The sequence below is a fragment of the Strix uralensis genome, chromosome 6, assembly GCF_047716275.1.
Source record: "Strix uralensis isolate ZFMK-TIS-50842 chromosome 6, bStrUra1, whole genome shotgun sequence".
NCBI lineage: Eukaryota > Metazoa > Chordata > Aves > Strigiformes > Strigidae > Strix > Strix uralensis.
This window is the reverse complement of record NC_133977.1, coordinates 32,962,105-32,976,295: the sequence shown is the minus strand read 5'-3', so window position 1 is coordinate 32,976,295 and position 14,191 is coordinate 32,962,105. Positions and strand designations below refer to the sequence as shown.

At 40.7% G+C, this 14,191-nt stretch overlaps 1 protein-coding gene across 11 annotated transcripts in view; it reads left to right on the top strand.

Moving 5' to 3' along the window:
* SEMA5B (semaphorin 5B) overlaps window positions 1–14,191 on the top strand; it is a 291,544-nt gene that overhangs the window by 112,637 nt on the left and 164,716 nt on the right. The window lies entirely within an intron of this gene.

The following is a 14,191-nucleotide window of genomic DNA, read 5'->3' as shown; positions in this document are numbered from 1 at the left end:
AGGTGTCGCTTTCTTCAGCAGACTCTAGTTTTGCCTTTTCAACTCCTCAGAGCCTGTCTACCAGGCAGTGTCAATCCAATGAGTTTGGATCTTTTCAGCAGCGTTATGGCCCAGATGTTCTCAGGCAGGTTGTGTAGCCATGCTCCATTCTGCTGTGACTAAGTTGCCAATGATACCTGTCGTATACATTTTGAAGATGGTGTGAATGTACCTGCATCTGGCACAGGGATTCAGGGTAGATCAACCCTAAAATGTGAGGAGCTCCTCACTTGAGCTGGTAAGACTACAAAACATGATTGGGCTATACAGAAGAAGATGGTATTGAAAGTTTATAAGCTATTATTTTTGTATTCCAGTAAGAACTACACTTCGGGAAGAAAAAAGCCCCAATACTATTCACTGCATAATGTTTTTGAAAACACTCCTTCTGTTTTGCTACAGTTTTGTCTTGGCCATTCACTTTTTCTTCTAGTGGAGTACAAGTGGTTGAGTTGCTGACAGTCTCAGCTGGTTCAGATATTTCTGAGTACCACCACCAAAGTTCTTGCAGTGGCAGGTGCCAGTACTTAGCAAGTGGAGATCTCTGCGCAGAGTTAAGAGTCTGATGACTGAAGCAAATGACTAAAGAGGTCCATGGGTGCGTATTTTTTGATAAGAGCTCACCCGCAGTGCTGCAGCAAGAGGAGAGATGAGAAGAAATTATAGCACTGTGACAATTAGGTGGGCTTTGTCTCCAAGTTGCACAGAAAGTAGTTTGACATAGCCAACAACTTTTCTGCATAGCAAAATTTTCCTCTTAGCAGTCTGTGCATGGATCAGTGAGGAACATGACATCTGCTTTAATAATTTTTCCTTATTCCTATTACCTTTCAAGCGGTCACTGAAGTACAAGGACAAGAAAATTTAAATGTGCGAATGGCCAATAACAAGCAGCTTTTGCAAAACTCACTATACCTTGATAGAGCTCTACAGTAGCAGCATTTCCAGTCTATTTTCTCTAGCTGATCCCTGCTGCCAACCCTACTACATAGGGTTTGTCCCAGCTTGGGACAAACAGGAGTGTGTAACTTATCCATCCCTGTACCTCTCCAGCTATAGCCTCTTGCTGCATAAATCAATGGACTATTTCCCTGGTGAGATGGAGAATATGAAGTCAGGGATTTTCACTTCACAGTGTGATTTCTATTTGAAACTTGTGTGACCTCCCTATGAGTGCCAGGTTAGTGACAATAACACATTCTACTGAGAATATTTGGCAAGGAGGGGTTTTATTTTGTGCTTTTCCTGTCTGACAGATGGTTTTTGGTTGAAGCAGGGGTAGAAATTCCCCACAGTAGTTGCAGGGAGACTTGGCCACATCCACTGGCATTAATTATAATAATTGTCCTTGTAATTAGCCGCGCGCCAGAGCTGGAGGCACAACGTCACGTCTCTGCTGACTCTGTCTGATTGTCGGGTCCTTTTGTGGATTGCTCTCCCACAACTGGGAAACAGACTGTTTGGGCTGAAATTAGAGAGTTGTAGGTAGGCAGCAGCTGCTCTTGAGCTTTTTTTATATGCTAGTTGGATGTGTGAGATCAAATTGGTTTTGTTCATTTAACAGTCTGTTCAGTGGAGAAAGAAGAACAACATGAGCCCCTGTAACTGGTGACGCTCTGTTCTGATAGAGGCTCTGCTTAGATGACATTTAGGTGTATTTATGACTCTGTAAATGATCAGTTCCTGTTCCCCTGCAAATGTAGGAAACAGCCCTACATGTACCTGCTTCTGGTGGAGAAACCCTTACTCATTGCATGTCATACCAGCCTGTGCAGGTGGCATTTGGTTTGACCTGAACTTGGTCTAAGCATTTACTCAGTGAATACAACACTACTGAAATTACACAGGGATTTTCTGCCTTGTAATTTAAACCTGGAGCTGACCTCCCTGTCAAGACCCTCATATTTAACATGTAAGCCTATGTACAGAAAGGAGAGCTTTCATCTGAGCCCTGAGCCTCACTGATGGTGAAGAACCCAGGCTTACGCATTTCTTTAGCAGGGTCCCCTGCTTTCTGGGTTAGTACACAGGTAGTCTAAAGCTTAGCAACCTTTCCTAAAAGGATTTCACATCAGTGGGAACAAGGGACTTATGGGGTGCCTCTTAGACAGGAGTGATAATCTTCACTAGGAAGTGTGAATATTGCAGGTGGGTTACTGCAGTAAGCCACATAAGCTAACACCAGTCATGTGGATAGCAAGGTTGAGATGATGAAATGTAATGCTACTAAATTTTTCTTCTGAAACTTAGTCCTTCGTATCACACATAGTTGTCATATCAAGCTATGAAGCGCAGAACTTCGTTGTCGTTCCTATGTCAGCAGAACTGTAACATCCTCCACAGCATACAGTGAATTTGATCATGACTGCAGCAATGCTCTGAATCCCCACAGCTTGTTTCAGCCTAAAATCTCAGAGCATTTCACAAATCTTAGCATCTAAGGTATTTTGATAAGGTGGACAGGCAATATAAGCACCATGTTATCAAAAAGAAAGTAAATGTTTAGACAGCTTAAAAGAACTGCCCAGACTGTGCTGAGATTCAAGCCCAAAGTTCTTGCTGGCCAGTCCTGACCCTAAACATCAAACCTGCACCAGGTAATCTGCTAATGTGAATGATACATTTCTGCTCTTGTCAGTGGACTTGGACTGAGTTACAAGTGTGTGGATCTGGCTCCTACAATATTGTGTGCAAATTGGTGTTTTATGTTCAGGGCACGGCGTCAATGCAATATTGAAATGAAATCCAATTGTGTCAAGCTGCCTTGACAATGTAGATACTGCAGTGATGCTGTAGTGAGTGAACAGGTAACCAACCATGCTGAGCCACAAGATGGATGTTTTCCAGAGACACTCCTATGCAGTATTTTACAAAGCCTCAATGATAAAATGATTAACTTCTCAAAGCAAAACAAAGATCCTCCACTTTATCTGGAGAAGTAGTGCAAGGTGTCTGCCAAACCTGAATTGTGGAGAGAAATTTGTGCTCATTGTGGTCAACTAGGTCTTTTAGAAACAGCAATAAAATCACAGTTTCTTTTTCTTTTTGGCCTTGTGCCAAGCCAAGGCTGACACCAGGGATGGATCTGACTTTTTGCTCTGTTCGGTCTGGGGATGTGGGAACAGAATGATACAGCTTACTGTGGCACCTAAACCAAAAGTTTCACAGAAAGCAAGAAAATCTACATTTCCCTCCTGCATCAAGTGCATCAAATGACTTCAGCTTATGATATTGCATTACATTATTAAAGCTAAACTCCAAGGGAGCAGGTGGCCCAGTGATGTTATTTCAACTCCCAAGTCTGTTGGCAAATCTGTCATCTTAACGTCAAGTGAGAATAAATTTTGGTGGCTGCAGTCTAAGGGTTTTTTAAAAGCAGGGAGTTATTAATTGTAATGACTATTAGTGTTAAATGTTTGCTTTTTGCAAAGGAGTTGACTATGATTTGTACTAGTCATCATAGAGAGGAAAAAGAAACAGTATTTTCTCTGAAGACATTAAATTCCCAATCCATTTTGAAAGTTTGGGGGAGTTGGAACTATCTCATCTCTAAACTGTAGGGGATGTGTCTATGTCCAAGCTTGGAGGGTTATTTCTGCAGGCTTGGCTAGAGGAGAAGGCATGGATCAGAGCAGGAAATCCTTACTTGTTGCCTGTCTGCATTATGCATGGTTTAAATCAGCTCCAAATTGAAAAGAGAAATTTAAATAGAAAGAAAACCCATATCCAGTGTTCTCAATATTCAAGAAAAAAAAAAAAACAAGGGAAAGAATCTGCATCTCAATCTCATTGTTTCGTTAAAGGAGATGTACTGAATTTGCAGAATGGCTGTAGCAAGTTGTGAATAATGTATGAAAGGGAAAAATTGCTTCCCTGTGCACAGAGAGAATGCAAACAGCTGTGCTGTTTGCTGTGCGCTGGTTACACAGATACACCGGCATCGCTGGGGACCTGCGAAGAAGAGTGTAGCAAATCCAGAGTTCCTGAGTTTTCCTGTTTGCTCTGGCACTAGTCCTTAAAAAAGTTTCTAATTACTTTTATGGATTATAATTAATTTTTGTTCCTTTTCTCTTCTTTTCTCCTCTTCTGGCAACTGGCCAGTTAAAGGGAGGGAGAGGGAATGAGAAATGTACATAAAGAGACCAAATAAGGAAATGTGAGTCTAAAAACATTATAGCTAATGTTTTGGGTTTTTTAAAGCTCATCTTTCTTTTTTTCAGTGTTGTTGTTTATTTATTGCTGGTGAAAGATGTGGATCAGTAGGCTTGGCAAAAGGCAATGTCTTCTGATGCTTTGGTTTTTAAAACCAGACCTTGATTTCTATTGCCTTGGTGTTTACACACTACCTTGAGTGTGTAATCTACTTTGTTGATATGACAAGTCAGTATCTGGTCAAATATAGGGTTTGTGCTTCAATGCATTGCAGGTCAGACCTTCACATTTTTTCATCTTGATAGCCTCCTGGCCAGAAAATGAGACCTGTGTCCAGTTATGTGGCATCTTTAAAGTGGCGTTAAGTAAGGTTTAGGGCCAGCAGGACACCAGTCGTTTCCAGAAGGTTGTTTGAACTTTGGTCTTTGAAAGAGAAGGGGAACAAATGCAAGCCCATGACTTATTTCGCTTTCATTTAAATTAAATAAGCTTTTTAAAAAAATGTAAATAAGCTTTAAATCCTACACTCCGAATTTAAACAGATGAGTGAATAGTGAAACACAACTTGAAGAGCTGTCCCTCATTGCCAGGAGAACCTTTTGTCTGATGTGGAGAAGAAAACACAGACAATTAGTCATTTTTATGCTTTCAAAGCATTGGTTTGATGGTGCCAAACTTTTTCTGACAGATCTTGTCTACTTCAGTTATCTGCCACTCCAGCTTATGATGTTTCTAGGGCAACTGACATCTTCATAGTGAACCACCCAGCGTATTCTCAGGATTCACAGAAGGTTGCTCTTAGAGGCTCCTTTTCCTTTAACGCTCAGATTTCAGTAGCTCAATTTCTAAAACCACAACAGCAAAGTATTATTATTATTTATGAGCACAGGTGAATGATTTCTTGTCTTGGATTTTTGCAAGGCTGATGGTTAGGAATGCTTCAGCTTTCTCCTCTGTCAGGTGTCTTCATAGGTGAGGGGTCTTGACCAAGAATATTACTTGTAACTCTCTTGAACTTTGTTGGCAGTAACATTAGCTTCACTGCTCTGGAAAAATGTAGTTGTCTCAGCCTGGGAGCTGAGCTTCTCATCTGAGGAGCAAGAGAGGTGAAGAAAATGGCAGTGGAAAGAAGGAGCTCTGGGCTGGGGCTGCAGAGAGGGGGAGCTTCTGCAGACAGTCTGTGAAATTGTTTCTATCAAAGAGTCAGTGAATCTTAATAAAATGATATGGGATTATTTGTATTGGTAGAACCTGGTCCTAAAAGGAGAAGAGCTAGTTTCCTGGATAAAGGAGATGGGAACCTTTGCTCTGTTAAGTCTACTGCCTGTTCAGTGGGTTGAGTGAGTTCAGTGGGACGCTGTCATTGCAGAATGTGTGTTCAAATACGTTTATTCTATGGATCAGGAAAACCATTAACCATGCTACCTGGAAGAAATAAATAATCTGATTAGTCTGAAATTCCAGATTCTGGGGGATAATGTGTATACGTTAGGATAATTAGCTATGTTTGGCTCCAAAGTCTGTTCTTAAAACACTTGTGAAACCTGATCATTTTATCATTCCATGTAAGATGGATGGATAGTGATAAAGAGATGTAAGGAAGCTGCACCACAGCTGAGTGCAGTCAAGACAAGAGGCACGGAGTCGCACTGATGTATTCACAGAGACGTTCCTCTGTGTATTAATTTTGTGTTCCAGTGGTGTCTGAAAGCTCTTTGACAACACTTTTAGGCTGGGTATTGTGTATTTGAAAAGCATCTAGCATGTTGGTGGCAGCTATTTAGGAAGCAGTATTCTTCATTGCCCATTGGTATCATTCTTCCTGCACTATTGGCTGTGTAGAGGCAGAAGCCGAACAGCATTGATCATTCAGGTCCGCTCCTGGTTTCCAGGCCAAAATATAACAAAGAGGCTTGCTGGCTCATCAGCTAGCCAAGGATAAATGGGTACCCTGCTTTTCACCAGACCTTCTCTATGAGGTGGTAAAGGGGCAAGGAAATGCAGAGTTAGCTGTTGAAAATAAATGATAAAGTTACTTATAATGCTTACACTTCCAGCTGGAGCCTGTTTGCTAACACCATCCACCCCAGCCACTAATGCTTCCTGCTTCCCTGATGAGTGTCCATTTTCTACTGCTGGCTTGGTGTAAGAATATCATGAATAGGATTTTTTATTTATTAGCTGTGTTAATGTGGCACATAGGAGCTGCATTACGCTGGGCACAGTACAAACACATTTATTTAGACTTGTGTGAAAATTACTAATGAGAAAAGATGGCTGGCCAAAGCTCTAGGCGTTCTGACACCTCTGAATAAAACAATGACATCCCAACAGTGTTTAAAGTGATGATTCCAGCAGAAACTCAGCCAGCTGCTTCCAGAAACTCCTACAGCATACCATTAGCCTTCTCTAAATAGTCTATAAAACAGAAGACTTGACAAATGTTAGGAGATGGTCTTTACCCTGAAGTGTTTACAGTCCAAAGCCTCCATCCTTCAGAGAAGTGTCTACTTATATGATGTTGTCCAGTGAGAAGATGTTACTTGTCTTCTTTAAAATTATGCACGTCTCTGGATGGTCAAGTCAGAAAGCAAAGGGAGAAGAAAGGAAAACTCTTATTTGCTTGAAAAGAAAGAAAAGATGGAGACTTAAACCTGAAAGGACTTGCCTGAGGCCCTGTAGAGAGTCAGTGGCAGAGCACAGAATAGAAGCCAGATGTTCTGAGTCTGTAACAATATGCCTTAACAAGAATTTAACAGAGAGATGTTTTCTTTCAAAGTCTGTTTTCATCTCCCTTTTGAATTATCTTTTGCTTGTCTTTTTATTTTTTAAAAGGATATCTAAAGAATGGCGTGGAGAGTTTCAAACAAAAATGATACACTGAGGAATCTAAGCTTTAGGACATTTGCTTGGGTTCTGATTTACCATGAGCAAGAAGAGCTGCTCTGATCCTAATTCTTAGGCAGGAACCTCAAAGATTGTAAGAGTCTATAAATATTTGCTTTATTTGCAGTGAAGAGTACAGGAAGTTCTGAGTTAGCCTAATTTAGGCTTCAATATAGGCTATTTATGTACTACCTCCTGGGACCACCTCTGATTACTGAAAGAGTGACCTTATTGGAAACCAACAAGTAGGTCTGCAGTTAATTATAAAGGGTTCAGAGCTTGCTGCAGAACCCTAACAAAGGTATTTTTGTGGGTGATGTTACATGTTTTTATTTAACAGCTCAAATCAGGAGAGCTAAAACAGATGGCATACTTGTTACTGCTCTCTGAGAACACCTAAGAAAGACACTGATAATAACTGAGAAAGGCCAAGCCCAATAGGTCAGGAGTAATGGCAAAGATCAGGCTGTCTGGGCTCACTAATTACCATCTGAAAGCAATAATGAACTGGACAGTTGGGGTCAGGAACAGGTGATGCTGTGTGGAGGGGGAGGAAGAAGGTTTTGTTTGTCTTCTGCATTTGGAAGAAGTGGTTTAAACATTGTTGCCTCTTTTTTAACTTTATGGTAATGGCAGTGACTTAATCTAATCTAAATGTGGCCTTTGGAGAAAATTTGCTCTAGGACTTTTCCAAAATAATTTCCTGAAGGAAAGAAGACTCTCTCTGAGTAAAGTTCAGAGTAATGTCTGAAGAGAGAAATGTAAAAAGCTGGCTTATGGGGCAGCAAGTTTATACATGGGATGATGCTCCTCTGGGGCATTATAGAAAATGATTATACCAGATTTTGTTCATCAAGGCAAAGTAAGCTAAATCAGATACAAGGCGAAGCCCTTAGGAGGGGGAGGAACGTATTCGATTTAGTGAGGCAACTGTGATAGTAATTAAAGCCCAGATGGAAACCTTTGAATGTGTCTGGCGTCTGTGTATCCGCTGTGTTTTTTCTGTTAACTTGACATTATAAAAGGAGCACCCAAAGAATAAAGAGATGGTGTTTGAAATTTCATCAATCAAGCACTGTCTCAAATTTGATTTATTGTAAACAATCTTCAAAAATTGCTTTGGGTGTATATGATACAGGCAGGGAGTTTTCACAAGTAGTAATTCACAAAGAGAGAAATTGTACATTATTTCTAGATTTGTCTTCACTGAAATGCAGTCAGGATTAATCACACCATTTGCCAGCTCTGACTGTGAACCTCTTGTACTTTGGACATATGGATAGGATTTTATTCTGCTGTTATATATTCTCTCTGAAGCAGAGTGCTATGCTGTTTACTTTATGAGCAGATATACTGCAAGATTTCAGTAAAAAACCCTATACAATAAAAAAATTAATGTAAAAATCAAGAATTAAAAGGGAAACATTGTCCTATTTTTTCCCTCTAATACACAAGCCAAGAGCAAAGGGTGGTATTGTATGGAAACACTGTTAAAGGGTTAGAAAAATGTGAAGAGTGATTTGCTGTTACTGCTGAATGGAGGGCTGGGGGTGGCTGTAACTCTGCTGGGCTGTCGCACACACCAGGAGCCTCGAGTGTCTCCTGCCTTGTGTTTGAGTCATTACTTTATCTAGAGCAGACAGACTGCTTCCAGTCCCAAATCCTCCAGCATATGCACTACTTGATGTCTAGTACAGTCATTGTATGTTGTGCTAAGATTTACTGCTACCACTTGAGTAATTGGAGAATTGTAGCCCATGCTCACGTTTTTCTTGGTTGGATAGGCCAGGCTCAGGGTGCCAGCATCACTGACCAGCCTTTCATGTCAGAGCAGGGAAGAAGAGTTTGGAGCAAGTCAAATGTACAAAGAAAAAGAGGGGAGAGGGGAGTACTCCTCTTCAGATGTGTTAGATCGCTTTTCCCCATATGATCTGTAAACACATATTTAGGGGCTTTTGAAGAAGTCTGTAACTCCCTAGACAGACCAGTCTCTTGCAATTTTGTGATGTTACAGTTGCAGGCAAAGCTGTAGTTAAGCATGTGTAATTAGTGGCAATACTAATGGTCTTTAACGATACTAACTCCAGGCAGTGGTATTTTCCTCAAGTTTTCTTTACCTTTATGCTGATAATGGCTTACATCCTTTGTACTAAATCCATGTTGCCAAAATCCTCCTGGTGGTTTTCACTTAAAAAAAGTATCTCCATGTGAGCATATTTCCCCCACATAGGCTGGGGCTGTCTGTCTCCTTTTTTTTTTTTTTTTTTGCACTGAAGTACACAGGGCTTCTTTTGCAGTCTGTATTCTGAAATAACAACAAAAAAGCCACTTCTTAAAAATAGGAAGCTTTCTTTTAACAGAGATTTTTTGAAGAGCTCTGCTTTTAATCCACCTGCTCTGTGGCTGTGTTTGCTCCTGTGCTCACTGCAAGTGGTTCACTGCTCATTGATGAGAACCCAAAACCCTGAGTCCCATGACTCATGAATTTGAGACAGATTAAATTAAGTTTTGGATTAATTGTTTTTTTAATTTTCATTTTGCCTTCATGTTTAATATTAGAGGGCATAATAAGCGTCTGTGTCTACAGAAGGTGTTTTTTGCATAAGTCAGGTTGCCACCTATAACCTTGGAAGTGGAGTCACAGCATTCGTGGTCTCTGTGATCTATCCTCCAGAAAGGGATAAGACTTGCAAGTCGATAAAAAACTTGAGTGTAGTGCAGAAGAGGAGCCTATTCCTGATCACCTTTTCAATCAGCTTTTCACCTGTCATCCTGTGACTTTGCTTAAAGCCAAACTAACTGTAATAAAAAAAAATCCTTTTTTATTCCCTAAAACCAACATCCTGTAAAGTTTATAAGATCATTGGTTATATTTATGGCTCTTATACCTCCGAAGTGGGGCCGCAGTGCTTTTGTCTGCAGTTTTGTAGCCACCACAGGACTAAGGTCTGAATCTTGCATCAGTGTATGTAAGAGGAGACTTGAGACATTTATAATGGGAAAATGCTGACAGCTCCGTAATTTATTGCAAGGCTAACGGGCAGCACTGTAGTTCCTGACAGCTCCAAACCCTTGTTCTCCGGGATAGTTTGTTCCTAATCCACTCCCTTTGCTGGATCTTCCCCCGCCTCCCTTTGGATGAATGGAGCTAGGCTGGTGAATATCTCTATATTGCTGCATTTTCCCTTGGTATTTTAACAGCCTTTCACTTTTAGGACTTCCTATTGTTGAAATTTGTAAGAGATTTCAGGAACTTCACAGCAGAAAGGCTTTTTCATATAAGTTGCCTTTTTTCTTGTTGTTCCTTCCCAGCCCTGAGTATCTTACATATTCATTGTCACACCGGATACTCCAGCAGCAGCTTTACATTTGCGAGCCCTGGTACTTTGCTTCCTCCAAAAAATGGATAGACGCTGAACAATACCTACTTTTTAACTTATTTGAGGAGAATGCTGTGAATCTGCATAATGGTCTCACACAGAAAGTGCTTTATCTTCACGAGTTAGTGAGTCAGTTTAGGGGTATTCTATTGGCAAAAGCTTTCAGAGAAATTATGCATGGTAAATTAATGAAGGCCGTCTGAGGTATTATTGTGTGTGAATGCACATGCCATTAGAATCAATGGCTGGCTGAAAAAAGTTAACGGTCATTAAGGGACTGTTAAAAAGGCCAGTGGACACAGATTTACTCTCTTGCAGGGCTCTGGTTGGGTTAGGTGAAGACAGAGATTGCTATTTGCCTCCAGGCCACAGGACAGCCCAGGCTTTGTGCTTTCCTGTCCCCATTTCTCTTGGCTTCTGTCACTGGCAGATTTACAAGAGCCTGCAAGAGACCATCTTCTGAGCAGGTAAAGACCTTTGCGTCACTTTTCGTTATTTTACAAGTGGTTGGTAACAGAAGGTCCAAGTGGGTGAGCTTGAAAGGGCTTAAAACCTCTGACCATCTCCGTGGGGATGTGAAATGGAGCTCTTTAATGGAGGAGTTGCAAAAGAGAGAGTACTGTTTGGTTTCGGATGATGCCACCCGATCTGATGGTGAGTCTCTAATATATTGTTCATGCGAGTAGTGGGGTATTGCCTCCAATTTATGTTCAGATAGCAAGAAAATAAATCGAGCACTGCAACAGATCTAACCATTAGCCAGTGGTACGGGAAATGGAGCGCTAAACGCCAACTGAAGATTAGACAACTGCGTACATTACTGGCAATTTAGCTGTGAATTTGTCATACACAAAATAGAAGTGACACAAGCTATTTCCTGGGCATCTATATTCCCCTGGGCTGTGTCCTTTCCCTTGAGCACTGTAGATTTTTTCTTTTTCCCCACATTGTATTTTGAATGCAGTGATTCTCACTGAAATAAAATGCATGGAGAAAATTAATGATTTGATATCTTCTTGCTGCTGCCAAAAGAAATATAAAAGAGTCTTTGATCTGGAGGCTTTAAAAAGTGAGCTGGTCCAGTTACTGATACTTACTGACCTAAAGTAAGTGATAAAGCGACTGTGTCGAAGTTTAATTAGTCTTGATCAAGATAAGTTTTTAAGATTTAGAACTAGTGGCCTTTTGAAGAAGAAAGGCTTCTAGTTGTCATTTATGCCACAACATGTCCTTTTATCATACTTTATGTGTCTCCAGCAGGAACAGTTTTTATTTTAGAGCAAAAGAGAAATGGCTCATTTGATGGAGATTAGCACGGACAAGCTTACTAATATTTGAAGGCAATTTCTCTGTCTTACCTTTTTCTCTATTTCATATCCCACAGAGATTACCTCAGACTGCCGTTGTTAGTCACTGTTATTTATATAAAGATATGTAATGCGTTTGGTCTTGTGTCTGTAACAGGGTATGCAATTTCAGATTGGAGAGACTGGCAGGAATTACTGTGAAGAATTGCTTTCCAGTGACAGCTTTATCCTGCCTGTAATATGTCATTGCGTGTGACTTTCAATTAATCACGCAATAACAAAACATTGCGTTTGGAGACAATGGTGTGTCTGTTAGTATCAAGAAGTAAGTCTCGGCTTTATGAGCACAAATGCTGTTGTGGTCACCTGCCCACTCGTGCACTTCAATCAGCAAGTATCAACCCAGAAGGAACATTTCTCTCTTCTTCTCTCCCCCATCATCCTCCATTGCGATCTATTAAGCTGCAATCCATAACGTCTCGTGTCTCTGTAATGGTCTGATGGCGTGCGGTTTTAAATGATTGCATGAATTTGACTTTGTCTCACTGCCTTGACCTTGGTGTCTTCAGTGGCTTCCTCTCCCTCTGTTTTCAAGTAGGGAGTGGGGAGTTGGGAGAGAAAATGAAAAAGTAACAAAATGGACTTCGGAAATATTTCACAGGAGGTTTAATGTTGTTCTTTGAGGAAATGGGGGAGACAAGAGGTAAGAGAGAAACCATTACTGGAAGACAAAATGCAATGATTTGCAAATTTGCAGTAGAAAAGGCATTATGCTGTCGAGCATAACTGGCTCCATAGACTGAAGCCTGCCGTGTGCAGGACCTCATTGGTAAGCACAGTGGAAACTCTGCAGTAATTCTTCCTCTTGCTCACTCTTTCATTTATAATAAGACTGCTAAGTAATATATCAATTTAAGTAAAACCCCCAAATCTCACTGTATTTTACAGCTGTAACTATATCCTGAACAGAAACATAAAGAGGCACTTGGGTGCTCTGTGCTTGGGCTACAAAGAAAGAAAGACACCCTAGTCCCAGCCACCAAGTATGCATCTCTGTTATTATATCCAGCCAAATTCAGGAGTAGATTCTCACCTCACTCCACTGAAAGCCTTGGTCTTTTCTCGGTTGATTTGTTTTGGGTTAGTATTGAGGTTTTACACCTTGTACATCATAAATAGAAAGTCTGTTAGTAATTAGTGTCAATGCTTTTCTTTTTTCCTCTAAGAAGGAGTTGAACTTAATTTTTCAAAAGTGCTGGACTGGACTGCATCAGAAGAATCTCCTGGTTATCCTTATCCTGAGAGCTGGTTTGCAAAAGAGCATTGGCACATTACATGAAACAGGGGAAACTAGATTTTGTATCTCTTCCATGGATTAGTATTATTTGTGAATTTGTGACGCGTTTGACTGGTTGCCTTGAAAAGTGCATACTGAAAGAGGCATTTGTGTTAGTTGTGGATTTTGACAATGGTGTTTTGGGTGTCTTGGAGTACTTTTTGTAAAGTCTTTGGGATTCTGAGAATAACAACAAGGTTTGTAGCTGCTCGGGGAATTCTTCATGTTCTGGCTTGCTGCATCTCCCCATTGTCTCAGAATTATCAGCCAGACAATAAAAAAAAATAGTTAATCAAGGGTTTATCTGTAATATGGTTATTGTGGGGAAAATGCAGTATTATACCAGCACCATACAAAGTTCTTACACTCTGGGCAATGTGACTTCTGCCAGTTGGCAAGGGTGTTGGTTTTGGTTCTTTAATTAAGGTTAACCCCATCTATCCTGCTGTATGGGCAGTGGATCTGACACGATGCTGAACTTGCTAAACTGTATAAAATAGAAGCACCTGCTCTCACATGGACTTGAGGACATTCAGAACTACAGAAGGTGATCTTGGTGATCCCCAGCAGATGCAAAACAGCACAGCTCCATAAAGCCATTTACTGCCAGGTGGGGGGCCATCTATTTGCATCAGGCTTTTCCATCAGGTGGAGGCTGATGGTGCATGTGTTAGGATCTGAGCGCATGCAGGGGAGGCCTCCAAGAAGGAGGGTTTGTAATCAATTTCTCATTCCCAAATTATTTTTCCAGGATCCCCACAGTATGGTGTTTGAGTAACAGAATAATTTCCTAGCTATTAAGTGCCTGAAAATCAGCAATAATTAACTTAGCGCAAATTCCTCTCTTCCTCTCCCTCCTCTTTGCTCAAAAAAACAAACAAACCCCCTTTCTCAGCAGAGGAAACGCAGATGGAAGCAGTCTCTTCCACCTTAGTGCAGCCGTGTACAGACTACATCCTTTTTCACCCCTTTCAGTTCTGTGAATAACATAATTGCTTTGTTATCCCTCAGGGGATTTGTAATATTAACATTGGTTAATGACATTAATTCAAGTTTTTGCCATTAATAAAATGGCATTGCTTAAAATTAAG